The sequence below is a fragment of the Bidens hawaiensis genome, unplaced genomic scaffold, assembly GCF_021521415.1.
Source record: "Bidens hawaiensis isolate Kalapana, Puna unplaced genomic scaffold, B.hawaiensis_p1.1 tig00020807_1, whole genome shotgun sequence".
NCBI lineage: Eukaryota > Viridiplantae > Streptophyta > Magnoliopsida > Asterales > Asteraceae > Bidens > Bidens hawaiensis.
The window spans coordinates 259,232-281,095 of record NW_027493207.1 but is presented as its reverse complement, the minus strand read 5'-3'; the positions used below and the strand labels follow the sequence as shown (position 1 = coordinate 281,095).

Sequence of the window (21,864 nt, the reverse complement as noted above, 5' to 3'; positions counted from 1 at the left end):
TCGCGACACGTAGGATTTGTATGTCTCCGTTTATATATATTATAGATGTATCGTTGTTTGGCTCAATGAATGACTTGGGCTGTTTACACCCTTAAGATATAATCTTCTTCAAAAATGTCAACACTTACGGATTATACGTTCGAAGTTTTAACTATACTTTTTTAATATTCATTAAGTTGTTATAAGATCATATATACCATCAACAATTAATTCGAGACCTTGCTGAAAAGTATGGAACGAATTGTTTATTAACCTGGGTCAAGTTTAGTAATTGATTAAATAAGGAAATTCTGGAAGGTCAAAAAAATAATTTGACATACGTGGGTTCAACGTCCAAAAAAAACACTGAAAAGGTTTTGGAAACTTGGTTAGAAAGTTTAGGTTTATAAAAAAAGGGTCAGGCTAATTACCTACCCCTAGTTGTTTGTCATACTCCCTCTTGGAAAAACCAACTTTTATATTACCACTTGACATCATATAATTACCAAATTAGTACAAAAATAAGGATTTCATATTATTTTTTTTACAAGTTGCGTTTTTTTATGATTTCGAGTTTAGGGTTTAGGGTTCGGGTTTAGGATTTAGCTTTTCGGGTTTAGGGTTTCGGGTTTAGAGTTTAAGGTTTTAGGTTTTCGAGTTTCGGGTTTATTTTGTAAAAGATAAAGAGGTAAAATAAGGATATTATAAATATATATACTATTAAAATTAAAAAAAATAAAATATTATAAATATTTACAATATTAATACTAAAAAGTAAATTAATAGTAATACATGATAGTTTTTAATTTGATATATGTAGTGGAGATTATTAAGTGAAAAAAATGTTGTAAGGACTAATATATATATAAATAATATTAAGAGATAATAGTAATTTATTTAATAAGTTAAGGGGGTGTATATTTAGTAAAAATGGTGTAGGGGGGTACGTTTAGCAACACCCTTATAAAAATGAAAGACTTTTATTCTCGAAATAATTTTAGAGCTTTATTATTTCTTATTCATAATTATCATATTAACGCAACTAACTTTATATAACATTAAACTAGCAAGAAGCTAGAGTATTTAAAATATGATTTGGTTGAAGGTAATGAGATGGAGGGGAAACAGAATAAAAGAAGGAATATAATGAACAAGAGAATGAAATAGATCATTAGATAGCCTTGTCTTGTTTGGTTAACCCATGATAATGAAATGAATTATTATCTTTATGTTGTTTGGCATCCGAAAAATAAACAAAGTGATCGCAACTATTGAGAGAATTTGATTCCCCTTAACTTTCCAAGTGTTTGGAATCACTCTTTGACCATATATTATATGTTAAAACCATTACTTCGTACCACAATTCTACTTTACTCTAGATTTCGTTAGCCATCGACACGCTACTAGAAGATGTTTGATTGACTTAGGTCCTCCAAAGCTGCCACAAGCCTGCGTTTCTAGTGGCCAAACACTTGCCCCAAACTATCCATAGGAAGGCGAGCCACCTCAAAGAAACCTTCGCAGATTCTCTCCAATTTTCAATAACTTTTATAGGGTAATATATATTATAACTAATGATAGTAGACAGTTTCAAGAACGTCACATAACATGTTAGCTAGAATCGAAAAATATTAAACAAGAGATCAATATTTTTCAAGAAAAAAATGATTTATTATTTAATCAGGAAAATGAATACATCATGGTCTCTTTTATTGAAAATTCTATCAATTGTGACAACTAAAAAATTAGATATGACACTTAAGAAATTATTGCGATAACTAAGATATTGCATAAGTTTGAAACTTGTAAAAGATTATGAATAGCAAGTTTATGAGCTAGAGGCTTTAAATATAGAGTAATTTAGAATTGAATGATACAAAGAAATGGGTAGTGATAGATAACGTCACGGCACTAGCCATGTTGATCCATATTGATCCTTTTATATATAACACAAACTGAACTATATCTGGATAATGGGTAAGCGAGTAACAAGTTGCGTCGCTATCCCCTTTTGAATCGCAAAGCCTATTCTACTAAATATAAATCCTTGGTTTATCGGGCTCTGCGAGTCACTGTGGACCACCTTCTGAACCCGCTCTAAGAAGCGAACCGCCTCGGGAGCTAGGGATCCAAAAGTGTCGAAGGCAAATAGAATGAACACGTGCTGATTCTCCAAACACAATGTCTCATGCTTAGCAACCTTCCTAGACTCCGCTCTCAAAACCGACTGTCCCGGTACGAAGCCACTGTCTCTCAGCCCCACCAACGGGGACACCCCAGTGAGGTCAACACACGCATGCTTACCCCCTGCCCAGCCAAACACAAGAACATCCGCAGGACGCAGGGTAGATCTTCCCTCACGCGGATCAGTCAAAAAGTTAACAGGTGCCTCTTTCTTGGCTGAGATCCCGGCACGTCTAAGCACATCCCATAACACATCTCTAGCCATGTTTTTTTGTATATAAAATTCGATAGTGCCATGCTTTTGTCATACCAAACTTTCTACCTTATTGTTAAAAAATGTAGAATGAATTCGAACATGATAGGTTAACTAAATACATAATTTTCTCTATACGCATGATTGGAAAGTGGATAAGATAATACGACACGTTTTGAGTATAACCAGTTTAAAAACACAATTATTAACACCATTGACGAAGCTTCATTGAGGCCCGAGCCCCTGTTTTTGTGCGTAGTAGTGTAAATTTACTTGTTTTCGACCAAACTTTTTTATACGTAGTGTAAGTTTAGCCTTTTTCGATCAAAAATTTGAGCCCGGCCCCTCTATACTGAATAAAATAAAAGTTATCAATAATTAGAATTCATATATAATTATTTATAAACTATATGAAACTTTATATTTGTAAAATAATAAAAGTTCATTTATTTTACAAAGTCAAGACCTTTTTAACCTTTTAAGTATACTCTTATTAATTTATTAGCTTAAAAACTGTTTAGATGTATGGTATCCACTTTAATAATCCTCTGTCTATTACTTTTTTTATAGAATTAAGTGTTATTTTAATACACGTAGCTTGTTTAATTACGCAACTTTAGTACTCGTAGCTTGTTCAATTACACAACTTTAGTATCGTTTTTGAATTCATTGCAAATGGCTATTTCGCTTTTCTAAAATTTGCCATTTTAGTACTTTTTCTAACCTGTCTATTTTTTTCAGTTAAGTTAGGGGTAAATTGGTAATTTCGTTTATTTTATCCATTTTCTCTTTTGAGCTAAGTGTTATTTTCATACATGTGGTTTGTTTAATTACGCAAATTTAATACTCCCTCCGTCCCTTTGAAAGTGTCCACATTTCATTTTTAATTTGTCTCATTACAAATGTCTACTTTCAAACTTTATTAAATAATTTCCAAATTTACCCTTAAAAGTGCAATCATTTAACTTTCTTAAATTTTGTCTTTTTATATATTTTAATGGCATTAAAGTAATTTGTTAAGAAAAAAATGCAATTATTCAAACTTTCTTAAATTTTGTGTTTTTCAAACTATGACACTTGTAAAGTGATGGAGAGAGTATATTTTCTTAAATTTATTGCAACATGATATTTTGATTACTTTTGGATACATATACAAACCAAGTGCATCGTTTATTTTCGATTAATTTCTAACATGTGAGAAAGTACATATGAACTATGAAGTATAGCATCATCCAAGAACTCCCACTTTAATAATTCAGAGGCCTTAACGAAGTCAACCCTAAAGATGATATATAGTTTTTTTGTCCCCGTAAGCAACAAGTAACATTTATAATCAGAGGACCCTCCATTCTCCTAGATGTTCCTATCATAAAAATGGAGTTAGTGACCGACCACCTTGGATTACCCTATAATAAGGCAATAGCGTTTAATTTCATTCCAAGTCGTTAACAAGTTGTGCATATGGTTGAAAACATCCAACAAGTAAGACCTCAAATTTTAAATTTACATAAACTTTATAATTGGTCAAATAGATTATATAAATTACGTAACAAATATAATAAAAATGTAAAAAGTTACACCAATGATCACCAACGATACAATGACCAACACTTACATGTCAGTCCAAGGTCGAGTTAATTTCAAAAAATCAACTCTAGAGGAACCACCATCCTCTACCGCAACCTTTGCCCTTTTACTCATCTCTAAAATCCGTTCTCTAACTGCTCTCCCTTCCTCGCCATCCATTAACCGCCTCACCGTCTCCTCCACTGCCTCCGCAGTCACAAATCCATTTGACGACATCGTCAACCATAGCGCCACCTTTATTTCCTCAGCCAAATACACTCTATTCAACTTCTGCTCTGCATATAACAGCCATGCCACCATAGGCACCCCAGAAACCACCGCTTCAAGCGACGAGTTCCAACCACAATGACTCACAAATCCACCCACTGATTCATGACTCAGTATCGCCGGCTGAAGTGCCCAGTTCTTCACCACCAGACCCTTATCCTTAGTCCTGGTTAAAAACTCTTCAGGAAGAACATCATCAAGATCAAACTCTTTAACACCCGATGACGGGTTGCGAATCACCCACAAAAATATTTGCCCACTTCTCTCTAACCCGACACCAATCTCCTTCAATTGTTCTTTCTTAAACACACCCATACTCCCAAAACATAAAAACACCACACTTTTACTAGGTTGTGTTTTTAGCCACTTCAAACACTCGTTTTCGCTAATATCATCCGCTTGATTTCCGCTAGCAATCAAAGGTCCAATAAGATAAACAGGCAGATTCGGACCCTCCCGAAGAGCTTGAACCGCTCTCTCCTCCAACTCTAAGAAGCTATTTACGATTAAACCCGGAGATTTCGACATGTTAAGAGAAGTGTCTATGAATTTTTTGTAACTATTAGTTTCTCTATCAAACAAAACTGTAGGCATATATGAGGAATGGATGGGTGGTACACCAGGAATATCAAAGTTCATATCTAAATCTTTAATACTTTTAGAATTGGTAATTTTGTCAATGGTTGTAAGATATAAAAAAGCACATAAACCAGAAGCACCACTAGTGTAGAAATAATAAGTAGGTAAACCAAGGCTTGTGGACACTTGAAAACATGCATTAGAAAAGAAGTCAAGTATGACTCCTTTGATGGTGGATTTAGCCGAGATGGTTACGAGGGTGTTATGCATTACTGGGTTGTAAAGCTCGAAAGCGAGGTCTATGAATTCAGAAAGGAAGTCGATCGGGTGGAAGAGCGAGTGTGGGGAGGTGGTGGAACGTGATGGACGGGTTGGTGGCGGAGACGGTGGTGATGTATTTGTCAGTGGAGCCGGTTTCGTATGGTGCTGGAGTTTTGATGATGATAATAGAGAGTGAAGGGTGGTGGGTGTGGATGAGTTTACCAAGCTCCACCATGGAAACTAGATGGCCAATTCCTTGAGAAGGATACAAAACAACCATCTTAGAGGATTCCATTAATTTTTATTTATGAGAAACAGTTCAGATACACTACTAGAAAAAAAAAACGCCTTTATTTGAGTTAGTAGGAGATAATTAAAAGTTATCAAAGTTATGCGTGGTCACATAATACGTGCCGATTGCAATTTTATAGTCTTTAAGTGGATAATTACCATGAGAGCATTTAAAGCAATAATTATTGTAACAATCAAAACTCGTGTATATAAAAAAAAATACAAGATGTAACGTGGAACTAAATTCGCCATACACCGTTAGTGTTAGTTTCTAGACGAAAAAGAGGATAACGTGGCTTTGTAATTTGTATACGTTATATTAGACTATGTACGATCAAAACTAGGTATAACCGAATATTTTGCATTATGTGACGTTTATTCAGTTTTTAGGTATTTTATAAAAATTGAGTATAACAGGAAAATGTCACCAAACACCTCTCTCTCCTCGCCATCTCTCTTCCTCTCTCTTTATGTACATAACGTTCCTCACCATAATGCCATTCATAGTGCTAGTGACTCGGGGTGGTGTTCCCAAACATTAAGGCCCCAAAACGCCACAAAATATATACAACTATGGATGGTCTTAGTGTTCTGCTTATCACATAATGACGTGTGTCACAGCACGGGAATTTTTATGAAGCTCGACTTGCTTCGAGCTCTTTTTTCTAGAGCTTGAGTTAGGATTGTGAGCGTTTTCTGATCAAACTCGAGCTCGATTCATTTATAACTTACTAATAATTTTATATATTGTTTAATTACTTTTTAATTTTTGAGAAAAATCTTGAACGAACCAAAGCTTGGTATGCATCTTAAACAAGCTAAAGCAAGCTTAGGTGTGATGCTTAAATGAGCCAAAGCTCGGCTCAATTATGATCATGAATTTTTTTATATGTTATTATGCATGAAAACATAAGGAGTAATTTCGACGATATGAGTTAAAAACACGTATAACTTGCTTATTTAGTGTGTGTTTTCTTTATCATTAATTCATCAAGACAAACAAGCTCTACAGTTGATTCCTAATCTCCTACCAATCATACTAATTATAAGATCTACACTTATAAAGGGGCGGATTCATTTGTAACTTGTGAGTGAGTGGTGTAATTTATTTATCGGGTGATATATTATGTAAAATCTCTACTTTTATGTTATTTTTTCATGTAGCACCTTGTTCATGAGGTATTACTTTGTCACAATCAACCTCTAGAGGACTATGGCCATAAACATTCTAGGCCAAATGCATATTTAGTTATTTACTATATCCATAATAAATCTATAACCTCTAGATCATATATTCCTTTGGCTAAACATGACAAAAATAGACTCGATGACTATAGTTATCTTGTATTGTTTTCACTTCAATGGGCTTAAAAGCAATGTGCTATTTCGGCCATGTATAACAAACGAAATATACACCATAAAAACCATATATATTTTTGCTAAAAATACATAATTTAAGGTAATTTTGTCTTAAGACAGCCGACTAATTTTTTATTTTTATTTTTTTGTTAAAAGTGAAATTATATTTTTATTTATATTGAATTAAAAGATCCAATTACAAATAAAGAGACCGACTAACAAAAAAATCTTTGATTCACCGTTATTTACACTGCCCAGGACTTGATTAATTTCATGAAATCAACTTGGGAGGAGCCTCTGTCCTCCATTGCAATCTTTGCCCTTCAACTCATCTCTAAAACTCGTTTTCTCACCACTCTCCCTTCCTCACCCTCCATCAACTCTCACACCTTCTCCTCCACCGTCTCCGCAGTCACAAACCCCATCTGCCGACATTTTCACCGCCACTGCCACCTTCATTTCCTCAACCAAAAACACCCTATTCATCTTTTGTTCGGCATACAATGGCCATGCCACCAATGGCACTCCAGCAACAACCGCTTCTAGAGTTGAGTTCCACCCACAATGACTCACAAACCCACCCACTGAACCATGACCAAGTATAGCCGGTTGTGGTGCCCAATTTTTCACCACCAGACCCTTATCTGCAGTCCTGGTCAAAAACCCTTCTGGTAGAATATCATCAAGCCCGAGATCCTTAGCGCCAGAACCCGAATCATTTTCTTTATCCAATGGTGGATCCTGCACTACCCACAAAAATCTTTGCTCACTTTTCATCAACCCAATAGTTATTTTGTTCAATTGATCTTTCTTAAACACCCCCATACTCCCAAAACATAAAAACACTACACTTCTACTCGGTTGCGAGTTCAACCATTTTAAACACTCATTTTCACTATGATCTTTGTCACTCGCAATCAAAGGCCCTATTAGATAAATCGGCTGAGTTGAACCGTTAGTGATGCACTTACCAATCCGAAGCGCATCTACGGCTCTTTCTTCAAATCCCACAAAACTATTTGCAATTAGACCCGAAGAATTTACCATGTTAATAGCCGTGTCTATGAAGTTTTTGTACACGTCGGTATCTCTATCAAACATTACCGCAGGCATGTCCGAAGCATGTATAGGAGGCAATCCAGGAATATTAAAGTGTCTAAACCTCCAATGTTTTCGGAAGTGGTGTTGTGGATCGTTGGAAGATATAAAAACTCACAAAGCCCCGAGGCACCACTCGTATACAAATAATAAGTTGGTAAGTCTAGAGATTTGGATACTCGAAAAGCTGCATTAGAAAAGAAGTCAAGGATCACAGCTTTGATGGTTAACTTGGCCGAGATGATTACGAGGGTGTTATGCATTATTGGGTTGTAAAGCTCTGGGATACCAAAAGCACGGTCCATGAAACCTGAAGAGAAATCTGGAGGAATAGAGACTGTGGGGAAACGGTGGAAATTGATGGACGGGGTGGCGGCTGAGACGGTGTTGATGTAGGCTTCGGTCGAGCCTGTATCGAAAGGTTCTGGAGTAACGAAAACGATTACGGAGAGTGAAGAGTTTTGAGTGTGGATTAGTTTTGCGAGTTCCACCACGGGAACCAAATGGCCAATTCCCGGGAAAGGATATAGAACCACGGCCGCGGATTCCATTTCTTTTTCGGTGTAGATTATGGAGGAGATCACAGGTTTATGTGGTCAGCATGCATAGGAAAAATTTTGAGTGTCTCAAGTCTCAACTACTCAACTTTAAAGTAATGAATTAATGCAAGTGGGATTACTAATATTGTGAAATGAATGAAATTCGGAAAAAACCTAACGTTGTTAGGTTTTTTTAACGAGGAATCATTGAGAGACAACCTTTTTTAAATTTGTGACCAGTGATGGGAATAAACTAAGTTGAGATTATAATCGGCCAATAACATTTAGTTGGAATTATTAAATCCAATTTGTATTAAGTAAAAGAGTTTTTTTTTGTTGGGTTTAAACGATTAAAACTTTAACCGGGCTTACTTGATTTTTATTTTGGTTGTGAAAAAACATTTTTTATAAAAATATGTTTAAATGAGTTAGTAATTAAGTTTAAACATTAAAAATATTTTTTTCTATAAAAATATATATTTTATTTTTTTATAAAAGAAAAATTATGCCTAGCTGGATGTCATGCCTGGTTCGTCGACCACCTAACCCTCCGTGAGAGCCGGCCCTGTGAAGGCATAAAAGAAATTGAAGAAAATGAGGCTAAAAACACAAAGAATAGGTTGGGTCAAAACATGGTAGTTTAAATCGAGAAATCTAAAATTAACTTGACATATTCATTCTATTGTGAAAAAAAAAATGATTTTACCTATTTGTTTGAATTATAGAAATATGAAAATTGCAAAATCAAACTGATACCAATTCGTTTGATTCACGGATTTAATTTAATAATGGGTCATTTTTAATAGAGTGTCAAATTTAATAAAAGGGAATGATGGGTCTCTTTCAAAATACTTGGTATGACATTTCTAACATTTTTATGTAGCCTCTCATAAAGCACAATGTCAAATTTAATAAAATGGAAAATTTCTAAAATGGTCATTTTTAATAGAGTGTGAAAAATAGCCTTAAATTTTAACATATTCTCAAAATGGCCCATTAAATTTGGACGGAGGAGATGAGATCTGGAAAAATCCTTAGGACAATAAAATTCTGACAGGTGTCAAAACCCGACAGGTTTTTTAAAAATATTAGGGGACCAGTCCATATATTCCATTAAAAGTTCTTCTTAAAATACAGCTTTTCCGACGGTCGTTTAATGTTTCCTAGCGGGTCCCCTCAACTTCCAAAACATGGGAAATTGTGCAATCAAATTCAGTTTTTCAAGACGCATTTAGCGTGAATTTGTACAAAGAAGACCATAGATTTATAAATATTGAGGGACCCGTCCATATTTTTGGACTAAAATTTATTTTCCAAAGCTTTCTTCCCAGACGGATTATTTAAATTTCCTATCTAACCCCTACAAATTTAAAGACATGAAAAAATGTGTCATTTCATTTTGTCTTTCAAGACACTTACTTGATAAATTGGAACTAAGGGGATCATATTTTTGAAACGATTGAGGTACCCGTCCATATTCTTCACGAAATCTTAATATTAAAAAGTTGTCTTGCCAGAAGGTTTTTTAAAGATTCTTATCTTGACCGTACAAATTTTGAACTCATGTAAAAATGTGCATTACAAATTTGTCATTCAAGACACGAATCTTTAAAAATTGTACGACGGAGACGAGCATGTAGGATATTCTTACTTGTCCGTCCATATTTGCATTGTATCTATCATCTTCCTTAATCCTCAATAATTCATTCACATATTTTCATCAAACTCTAATCTCGAATCAAATCATGAAGTTTAAGAGGGGTGATCAAGTGGAGGTTATGGATATGGGTCCCGGGTTCGTTGGATCCTATTATGACGGCAACATAATCTCAACGTTCGGAAACGAGTACATTGTTCAGTTCCGCACGTTTTATGAATGAGAAGATGATGAAGATAACTCATGTATATTATTTGGATGATCATGTCGGAATAGACGGAAACACATAATATATTGTCGGTGTAGACAGATCAGTAATAAATTTTGAAGGTGTGGACTAGATTTCAACACATAGGAAATAAACAACTAACTCGTCTTCTTGGTAAAAATTCACCCTAAATGCGTCTTGAAAGACTGAATTTGATTGCATAATTTCCCATGTTTTTGGAAGTTGAGGGCACCCTTTAGGAAACATTAAAAAACCGTCGGAAAAGACTGTATTTTAAGAAGAACTTTTAATGGAAAATATGGATTGCTCCACCAATATTTTTAAAAAACCCGTCGGATTTTGATATTTGTCAGAATTTTATTGTCCTAAGGATTTTTCCAGATCTCGTCTCCTCAGTCCAAATTTGATGGGCTATATTGGGAATATGTTGAAATTTAGGGCTATTTTCCTCACTCTCTCTCTTAAAAAGAGCCATTTTAAAAATTTTATTTCCAAAACCCAGCCCCCGGTAACACGGAAATGGGTCAATAAAAGCATTCAATCCAATTCTTGACCAGTTCATTAATTATATGGTTCGTGTGAAGTTATTAATCCAATAATAAACTCATTTTTTTACCACGATTCAAGGTCTTAATCCCCATTCAATTGGTATAATTGCATGACTAATTGATTATGTCTTGGACCAAAACCAAATTGTTTTATGACAATTAAACTTGTTTGCTATATATTTTTCCAATCAACTTCTTTGACTACTTTTTTTTTCCAGTGATGTTTGAGAAATCTTGTTCACAACTAAGCATGGGCTAGAAACAATTTTCAAAAAATGCAATCTCCATTAGTAACAAAAACATAAAAGAACCCACCTATTATGGTTGACAAGGAATGCAAGACTCAAATGATTTGAAATGTATAAGTTGTCGTTACTATAAGTTGTTGTTAGTAAAGGCAACTTTTGCCATGGTTTTGTCATTGTCATTATATTGGAAATTTATTAATGACAACTTCATAAAACATGGCAACTTCATAAATTTCCAATACTAATGATAACTTGACAAAACATGACAGAAGTTTTCATTACTAACGACAATTTATAAATTCTCAATGATTTGATTTGAGACTATTTGTTAGTTGACCCATTTTTTTAAGCATGACTCATGCACATGTTTAAAAAATAAGATCACCTAGTTTGCCCTTAGATTATTTTAATATAAAAAGGCGTATTCAATTTTGTTTGTTTGTTATTCTCATATTTCGATCTTGTGTAATGTGTAACAATATTGAATGATATGAATAAATATTTTCACTTTAATATATAGTGTTATGTGCGATGAACAATCTACATTACATCCCGACGCATAATATGCCGTCAGTTGGGGTGTGTGACAATTATCATACGACATTGAGTTCATGTCACTAGTGAAGCCAAACCAAATCTGACCGAACAATGGTGAGAAAATGGTTGTATTTAAAAATGTGTTTTTTTAGTATTTGGAGCTAAGATATAATGAGTCTCGTGACAAACCAAACTTCTTCCGACCAAACATCATGTTAGACTAATGTTGTAATAAATCAAATCGAGGACCGGTACCGAACAAATACTGTAATAAACCAAACTGAGTATCGGTAGCAGACCAACAATGTAACAAACGAAACCGATACTGATATAATTTTCCAACGCAACAAGCGAGTGAATTTAACTAGTTTATCTAGAAAAAGTTAATGCATCTAAAGATAAAGTACGTTTTAATTTATAGATGCTCAAGTATTATTAATCTAAGGATTATTGGATTTAAATAATCTCACCTTTAATGGGTTGACCAATAATAATCCCACCTCCGGTATTTCCCGCTGGCAGTCTCACCTTTTCAAGGTTCTTTGTTTTATGATTCCCCGTTAAAAATAATTAATGGGGTTAAGTTATTGCTGATGTGGCTAGTGACTTGGCTTTTTCATTATCCTACATGGCTTTTACCTTTTTTCCCCTCTCTGATTACTTACGTGTAATACTCACCCATTTAACCCCCAAAATTATGTATTGAGCCCTAATTATCGATTGAATCCTCACCCACGACAAACTCAGACAAAAATTATATGATGGACACTGTGCGCCGGTTGGAAGAATCCAGTTACGGTGCCACGGCCCAAGGGAATGCCGCGGTACATGATGCTTAAGGTGGAGGTGCCGTACTGGATTCCTACGGTGTTGTCGTTTTTGGCGATGAAGAGCATGCGAATGGCGAGTGAGATGAGGCGGGTGGTGGCTACCGGAGCGGCGAGGTTGATGTAATGCACGACGACTTGTTGGAGTTCGAACTGAGGTTTTTTAGGCTTTACGGTGAGGACGATGACTAGGACGACGATTAGGGTTAGGAGTAAGAGGAAGGAGAAGAGGAGGGACGAGGGTAGCAGCGGCGCCCTCTGATTGACGCGCCACCGCAGGAGGAGTGTGGATTGTAGTGGTAGTTACGGTGGTGATTGTCCGGCGGTGGTGGTTGGTGGTGATGGTGATGGTGATGAGTCATGTTAGTGGTGACGGTGAAGGAATGAGTGGGATGGTGTGGAGTGATTAGTAATGAGTGAGGATTCAATTTTACGCGTAAGTAATCAGCTAGGGAAAAAAAGGTAAAAGCCATGTAGGATAATGAAAAAGCCAAGTCACTAGTCACATCAGCATAAACTTAACCCCGTTAATTATTTTTAACGGGGGATCATAAAACAAAAAACCTTGAAAAGGTGGCACTGCCAGCGGAAAATACCGGAAGTGAGATTATTATTGGCCAACCCATTAAAGATGGGATTATTTAAATCCATAATCCTTAATCTAATAATACAAAACTATTAACCCTTGTTGGCATTCAGAAATTTGATGTGACGAGTCGTTTAGAATTGTATCATGTATGATGGTTAGTTGTGTGGGGGGGGGGGGGGGGGGGGGGCCGGGGGACCATTTGAAGTGCTTCTTCCATAATAATTCTTAGATAACTGAAATAAAACGTGATAATCATTTAATGGCTAAGGCTCACCTAAAAATTCTTGGTAGGAAAAGTAGATTAAGACCATAATATGGACAACTAAATTTTGTTGATCCATGGTTGGATTAGCTTAAAGAGCTCAACGATAGAGGAACGTAAATGTGTTATAATATGGACAACTAAATTTTGTCATTTTTAGCATTCAATATGTCAGAACACTAATTAAACCTATAATAACTGTGAACACAACATATATAATGCAACTACTATATACTCAACACGAACATGGTTGTACTTGTAGTTGTAGCTTGAATGCATTTCTGTGTGTGCTATTTTTTTTTGACACAAAAAACACAAAACATACAAACAAACCTCTTTACACCACTCGTTTCACCGGTATTCCTTCAAATGTACGTCTCTTTCTTAAAACCTTTTAAAATGTGACCATCCGTCTAAACAAAAAAAGATAATGGAGTCTTCTACGGTGGTTTTGTATCCTGATCCAACCATTGGCCACCTTGTTTCCATGGTGGAGTTTGGCAAACTTATCAACAAACACCACCCTTCACTCAATATCATCATCCTCATCATTCCCACTCATAACCATACCAATAAATACATCGACACCGTCTCCGCCACCGCTCCTTCCATCACGTTCCACCACCTCCCTGCAAATGTTGTGCCACCAGACTTCTCTAAAGATCACTTAGACCGGGCTTTCGGGATCCCAGAGCTTTACAACCCAATAATGCATAACACCCTCGTAACCATCTCAGCCAAATCCACCATCAAAGGTGTCATTCTTGACTTCTTTACTAATGCAGCTTTCAAAGTCTCTACAAACCTTCATATTCCCACTTACTATTTCTTCACGGGTGGTGCCTCATTATTATGTTTGTTTTTAAACATACCTTACATGCACGACACTAAGGATTCAAACGATTACTTTCATATTCCTGGACTCCCACCATTCCATGTTTCCGATGCGCCAATTGAAGTACTACCAGAAAAAAACATGTTTTTAGACACTTCTATTGACCTTGCCAGGTCTTCTGGCATCATTTTAACCGTGTTTACCGGGTTTGAAGAAAGAGCTCTTAATGCCTTTCGGGGTGGTAAGTGTATTCCGGACAAGGTGAATCCACCTGTTATCTAGTTGGGCCTTTGATTGCTAGTGGAGAAGATCAAGCAGATTCTACTGAAAACGAGTGTTTAAAATGGCTCGACTCTCAGCCGAGTAAAAGTGTGGTGTTTTTATGTTTTGGGAGTAGGGGTGTGTTTGATAAGAAACAATTGAAGGAGATAGCTATTGGGTTGGAGAAAAGTGAGCAAAGGTTTTTGTGGGTGGTGCGGGACCCACCACCAGACGGGTCGTATCGAGGTGGTAAGCTAAAACAAGTGGGTGTTGAAGGTTTTCTACCTGAAGGGTTTTTAACCCGGACAAGGGAGAAGGGACTGGTACATGGTGAGCAACTGGGCACCGCAGCAGGCGATAATGAGTCATGGGTTGGTGGGTGGATTTGTGAGTCATTGTGGGTGGAACTCGATTCTAGAGTCGATGGTTGTTGGGGTGCCGTTGGTTGCTTGGCCATTGTATGCGGAGCAGAAGCTGAATAGGGTGTATTTGGTTCAAGAATTAAAGGTGGCTGTGGCGGTGAAAATGTCGGAAGATGATTTTGTGACGGCGGAAGCGGTGGAGGAGAAGGTGAGGGAGTTGATGCTTGGTGAGGAAGGGAAAGCGGTGAGAGAACGGGTTTTAGAGATGAGTAAAAAGGCAAAGGCTGCAGTGGAGGACGGTGGTTCCTCTGTCACCGACCTGTTTAAACTAATCCAACAATGGATCACAGGGTGATCTAGAGCCTTATTGTTTAACAAGATAAATTACTTTGTGCTAATGTTTAATTAAATGAAATGCTAATAAGGCAATCTTTTGGTTCAAAAGGTGAAAAATGAAGAATTGGAAGAAGCAAATATCGTTATTATCCACAAAATAACACCGTGGGGTTAGTAGTTCTAGGTTATTTTTAGTGTGGCTGCATGTGTTTGTTTAATTACGTACCTCTATCGTCGATCGTCGGATTTTTAGGTGAACCTTAGCCTTTTAAGCATTATTATCACGTTTTATTTCAATTATTTAAAAAATATTATGGAACTAGCCCCCCCCCCCCAAATAAATAAAAAAAAAAAAAATAAATAAAAACCAAAACACGCACACAATTACAATGTCGGGTTAGTACTTGGTAGATGTCCATAGAATTTACTAACTTACCATCATACATGGTACAATTCTAACCGAGTCGTGAATTAACGTGTCTATATCAAATTTCTGAATGCCAACAAGATAGGGTTAATAGTTTTGTATTATTATCGATAAATTAAAACGTACTTTATCTTTAGATGTATTAACTTTTTTTTAGATAGACTAGTTAAATTCTCTTGCTCTAGGTGTTGGATAATTCTATCTAATAAAATTATCATGGGTTGTAATATTTTTGATTGATTATTTTCGTATATTACAACTGGAAGAAGAAAGGCCTCTTTATAGCAAGAGTGCCAAAAATACATGCATGATTATAGGTAAACAATAAGGAAAGAAATAAACCGGAAGCAATAGAATAGAATAGAATGAGAATATTCCACATTCCATACTCCCCCTCAAGTTGGAGCGTGAAGATCTCGAACACCCAACTTGCACAACAGAAAACGAAGGGTGTTGGTCCCCAAAGTCTTTGTAAGATCGTCGACGACCTGGTCTTTGGTGGTGATCGGCATAGGGCATATCTCCGTAGAGTTAACTTTTTCCCTCACAAAACAGCAATCCATCTCAACGTGCTTAGTTCGTTCATGGAAGACCGGTTTATTTGCGATGTGACGAGCAGCTTGATTGTCACAAAACAATTGAGTCGGACCACTAGGGGTTATATCAAGCTCGCTTAAAAGCCACCTCATCCATAAGATTTCGCTGACAACATTAGCCATTGCACGATATTCGGCTTCTGCTGATGATCTCGAAACAACAGACTGCTTCTTTGTTCTCCAAGAGACAGGAGCTCCTCCAAGAAGAAGTAAGTAACCGCTTCTGGATCTTCGAATCATTGGACACCCTAACCAGTCTGAATCGAAATAAGCCAATAGATCGGTTCCACCTTCTTTAGGAATAAAAATACCTTGCCCCGGGGTTCCTTTTAAATATCGCAAAACACGAGTAGCGGCTTCCATGTGACTTCGTCTAGGGTCACTAACGAATTGGCTCAAAATGTTCACCGCATAAGCAATGTCGGGTCTCGTAGCTTGTAAATAGAGAAGCCTCCCAATCAATCTACGGTACTGATTTGCATCGACTCGGGGCTCCTTTTCACACATATCAAGTTTTAAATTTTGTTCCATGGGGAAAGGAATCGGCCTACAGCCCGTCATCCCAACATCTTCAAGAATGTCTAAGGTGTATTTGCGTTGACTCAAAACCATGCCCTCTTTTGTCTTGGCAACCTCGATCCCAAGGAAATACTTTAAGGGTCCAAGATCTTTAATACTAAACCGCTTATCAAGAAAGTCCTTAGTGGTTTGTATTTTGCTCGAGTCATTTCCCACTAGAACCACATCATCAACATAGATAAGTGCAGCAACAAATCTTTTGTCTTCTTTGAAGATGAAGAGAGAATGATCGGCTGGAGTTTGCTTGAATCCAGCTTCTAGCAAAGAACGAGTGAATTTTTTATACCAATTTCTTGAAGCTTGCTTGAGGCCATACAACGACTTCTTGAGTTTGCAAACCCTATTGTCATTTTGTTTCCCAAATCCTTGCGAGATTTTCATATAAACATCTTCACTCAAGTCGCCATGCAAAAAGGCGTTATTCACGTCAAGTTGGTGGATATGCCAGCCTCGCTTTACGGCCACCGTCAAGAGAGTTCGCACTGTTACTAATTTCGCAACAGTGGAGAACGTCTCATGAAAATCCACCCCTTCAATTTGTGTGAAGCCTTTGGCAACAAGACGTGCCTTGTAACATTCCACATTTCCATTTGGCTTGTACTTGATCTTTTAGACCCATTTCGAATCAATCGCTCGTTTCCCTTTTGGTAACTCTTCCAAGGACCAAGTATCATTTTCTTCAAGCGCTTGGATTTCACGCTTCATAGCTTCGATCCACCTAGCATCCCTTACTGCTTGTTGAAAGTGCTTAGGCTCATTATATGTGGTAATGGCTGTCAAGAAAGCTTTATGTTTGTTAGTAAGTTATCATAATAAATAAAATGTGCCAAGGGATATACCATGGAGGAGTCTTGATTGAGCGTTGATTGCGTATGGTCTAGAGATGGGGGCAAATTTACTTCAAAGCCATCAAGCCGAGCGGGTCTCGACCTGGTTCTTGTTGGTCTGGTAGTTTCAATTATGGGCCCATTTTCTTCATCTAAAACTTCAAAACCCATTTCATGTTGGTTATTATAAGTGGGCTCAAAGTCTTCATTGGAAGGCTCATGAGATTGGTCTTCTTGACTTGGACCTGGTGTGGCAGGCCCACTGGCTTCCTTATTTTGCTCATAAAAACTAGAAATGGTATCTTCTTGATTTTCGGCTAGAGGAAAAAACTCATTAGTCTCAACATTGGACTTGTCATGATTGGTTTAAATGTTTTCGAGATCAATTCCTTGTTCCCACTCTTGAGGAAAAATGAAAACTTCTTCTTTCTCATGGGCGTTTCTAGCAAACGGAAAAATATTTTCTAGAAATTTGACATCTCTATAAATTACTATCTTTCCATGTTGAAGGTCATAAATTTTATATCCTTTGTTTCCGGGTGGATACCCAAGGAAAACGCCCGGTCTCCCCCTCACCTCAAACTTATCTCCTTTGGTTTCAACGCTCCTATAATAAGCTAGATAACCAAAAACCCTTATATGATCATAGTTGGGCATCGAGTTGTGTAAAATTTCATAGGGCGTCTTATCCTCAATGACTTCATAGGGTAAACTATTTATGACATGTGTTGCGGTTAACACACATTCTCCCCAGAACCTTGTGGGAAGATTTTCCTCAAACCTTAAAGCGTGAGCTGTTTCCAACAAGTGTCGGTGTTTTCGTTCCACTACACCATTTTGTTGAGGTGTATGTGGACATGTAGTTTCTAGTACGATTCCCTTCTCAGCATAAAAATCAAGCATTTTGTTTGAAACGAAATCCCCACCATTGTCACACCTTATTCTTTTAATATCTTTCTCAAATTGGACTTTAACCATTTTGTGAAAATCGATGAGACAGGTGCTTGCTTGATCCTTGTGTTTGAGAAGAAAAACCCATACAGAACAACTAAAGTCATCAACTATTGTTAAAAAATAACTTGCATGTGTAAAAGAAGGCGTGTGATACTTGCCCCATATGTCACAATGTATTAATTCAAAACAAGCATTCGGTTTAGTGACACTAGTTGGAAATGGTAACCTTGAAAATTTTGCTTTAACACAAGAATCACAAAAAACCTCAAAATCCAAAGAAGTGTTTTTGAGAAAGTCTAAATGACATAATTTAGAATTAGACGGGTGACCTAATCTCTTGTGCCACGTGCTTTGAGTAATCATCATAGCATGTTGCTTCCTTTCCAGCATCCCCATCTTGTAGAGACCATCTTCGCAATCACCCGCTCCAATCAATCTCCTCGTATATAAGTCCTGCATGGTAAAAAATCAGGAAAAAAGGTAATGGCACATTGAAGTTCTTTAGACAATCTACTAACAGAAAGCAAATTTCACTTAAAATCTGGTACATGAAGAACTTCTTTAATAACCACCCCACTTGGGAGAGCACAGTCCCCTCTCCCTTTGACATAGATGGCTTCACCATTCGGTATAATAACGGGGGGCTCGTAAACCTTTTTTCTTTTATTTTTAAGTAAAAATCATTATAAATAATGTGCTCGGTCGCGCCCGAGTCGATTATCCATTTACCTTCTTTACCATTCTTACCTGCCAAGTTGGCCTCGGGTTTGTTTTCTTCTTCGTTTACACCGATTTTATTCCCGAATAGCTTCACGAATTGTTGGTATTGAGAGTCACTTAATCCGGCAATTGGACTCTTTTCATTTTCAACACATGCGGCTGACGGTTTGGGCTTGTCTTGCTTACCTTTTCCTTGCCACCACTTCGGATAACCTATAAGTTTGAAACAACCATCCTTGTTGTGCCCATCCCTCTCGCAATGGGTGCAATGTTCCACTGGTTCGCTGCTGCCCCGTTTTACTTCTTTTTGTTTCGGCCGATTTTGGAATTGGTTTTGGTCTCGTTTTCCCGGGACATATGCTTTGAAGGCCACCGAATCGGAGGTGGGCCTCTTGGTTCCCGAGATAACACGCTGCTTTTCGTCCTCAGACACAAGGCGGTATGCATTCACAGGAGACGGTATAGGATTCATGGCAAGAATTTGTGTTCTGATCGTCCCGAACTCCGCATCCAAACCAAGCAAGAACTCATAAAGCCTCTCTTTGTCTCTTAAATCTTGAAGCTTTTTACTTATTTCACATTTGCAACCATCATAGTCACACCTTGGGACGGGTAAGACGGACTGGATCTCATCCCATATTCCACGAAGTTTCGTGTAGTAGGTCGATACTGAGGTTCCCTATTGCTTGGTGGATGTTAACGATTGCTTTAACTCATACGCTCTAGGAGCGCTCACCGTTCCAAACCACTCCTTTAGATCGGCCCAAATCTCACGAGCCGTCATTGCGTACTTTACGCTGGTTCTGATCTCTTTTTCCATAGCCGTATGCAGCCATCTCTTGATCATAGCATCACACCTTATCCATGGAATGTACTTGGATGAGTCTTCTTCCGGCTTCTTGATCGAACCATTGACGAATCCGGTCTTATTTTTAGCAAACAAGAAATTTTGCATCTCCTGTGACCAATCTGCATAATTCCCATCGGTAAGCACGTCGTTAACATGCATTTGTCTTGGGTAGTCAGAGGGAGGGAGATAGTAAGGGGAATCATGATCGATTCCTTCTTGTTTGGTTTTACCCGTCGACTTATCTTGGTCGCCGACCATGCTTCTGGTATTGTTTTGATCGGAGAATCTTTAAAATGACCACTCTGATACCATAATAAAATTATTATGGGTTGTAATATTTTTGATTGATTATTTTCGTATATTACAACTGGAAGAAGAAAAGCCTCTTTATAGCAAGAGTGCTAAAAATACATGCATGATTATAGGTAAACAATAAGGAAAAAAATAATCTGGAAGCAATAGAATAGAATAGAATAGAATAGAATGAGAATATTCCACATTCCATACTATCAGTATCGGTTTTGTTTGTTACATTATTGGTCTACTACCAGTATTCAGTTTGGTTTATTACGATATTGATCCGGTACCGGTACTGGATTTGATTTATTACAGTATTAGTCTAATTTCGGTACTAATGCTTGGTCGGAAGAAGTTCGGTTTATTACGGCATGTGTTCGTTTAATTAATGTTCTGACATAGTGTCACACCCCGACTAGGTAGTTGCGGAAGCGTAATACGGGAATGTAACAGATAACACTGGTATCAACCACATTGTTTATAAAGAAATTCAACAGCTAAATTACATCATATTACATTGGTAGGTACTATGTTTACAAACTAGATGAAAAACACATAACCGGTTTACGAGCTTCTTATTCAGTATTATATCAGCGTCTATTCACAGCTATTCAACTTTCCTTCTAACACCAAGCATGTAAGCAAATCATTCCACTTTTGCTTTACCTGAAAAGCATGTTAAAACGGGTCAACTACGTCTAGTTGGTGAGTTTCAAGTTTCACGAGTGTCAATGAAATTAGTACACGAGTTCGTAAAGTTTACAGTGTGTATGTATATATGTATGTGTATGATGTATTATACTAAGCCACAAGTGAAACCGAAACGAGCTAAAACACATGGCCTCCACTGCCCATGCACTCCCGTTGGCATTTAACAGCCACCTTGCCCCAAGTATGTACTATGTCTAACACCACATAGCAGTATGTAAAAATATAATGACAATGTGCAACTGGGTTTACATATGTTCCGGCATACCCCTCCGGCTCTGTCAGTTGGGTTTGTCAAACCGATAGTACTATCCACACGTCACCGGCACGAAGTTAATCACTTGTGTTTGTGGGGACTTGTCAAGTGTTAGTACTTAGATAATCCACATCATCACACGTTTTCAAGTATATCAGTATATGTAAACATGCTTTTCACCCCAAAAATTCGTAAAACAGTTTAGAAAGTGGGGGTCGTGAAACTCACCTTATCGTAGTTCGCACGGAAATTACGTATCAATAAGTCAGATGCCTCGTTTATAGCCTGATTCCTATAAACGGTATCGTATCGTTAATACTAGTACAGTGTTCAAGCTAAGTCGGGCTGTATAGATAATCTGGGTATAGCTGTTAGGCCCAGAACATGACCATAGTCTTAGATTGTGACGTTGTATACTATGAAATGTTTAAAACTGGATTTGGCTCAGTTTCACCGTTTCCCGAGCCTAGCCCAGTTGATCGTTTATACGTTTCGGGATTAGGTAAGATCACATAAACTTAAGTAAATATATTGATTGATAAAATGATTTGATTTATGAAAG

General features: G+C 37.2%; 3 pseudogenes; 1 reads left to right on the top strand and 2 right to left on the bottom strand.

Moving 5' to 3' along the window:
* Positions 1-3,886: 3,886 nt before the first annotated feature.
* LOC143561825 (UDP-glycosyltransferase 88B1 pseudogene) lies at positions 3,887-5,405 on the bottom strand (annotated as a pseudogene).
* A 1,573-nt stretch (positions 5,406-6,978) lies between these two features.
* On the bottom strand, positions 6,979-8,433 carry LOC143561824 (UDP-glycosyltransferase 88B1 pseudogene; annotated as a pseudogene).
* Positions 8,434-13,688: 5,255 nt separating this feature from the next.
* On the top strand, positions 13,689-15,133 carry LOC143561827 (UDP-glycosyltransferase 88B1 pseudogene; annotated as a pseudogene).
* The last annotated feature ends 6,731 nt before the right edge of the window (positions 15,134-21,864 follow it).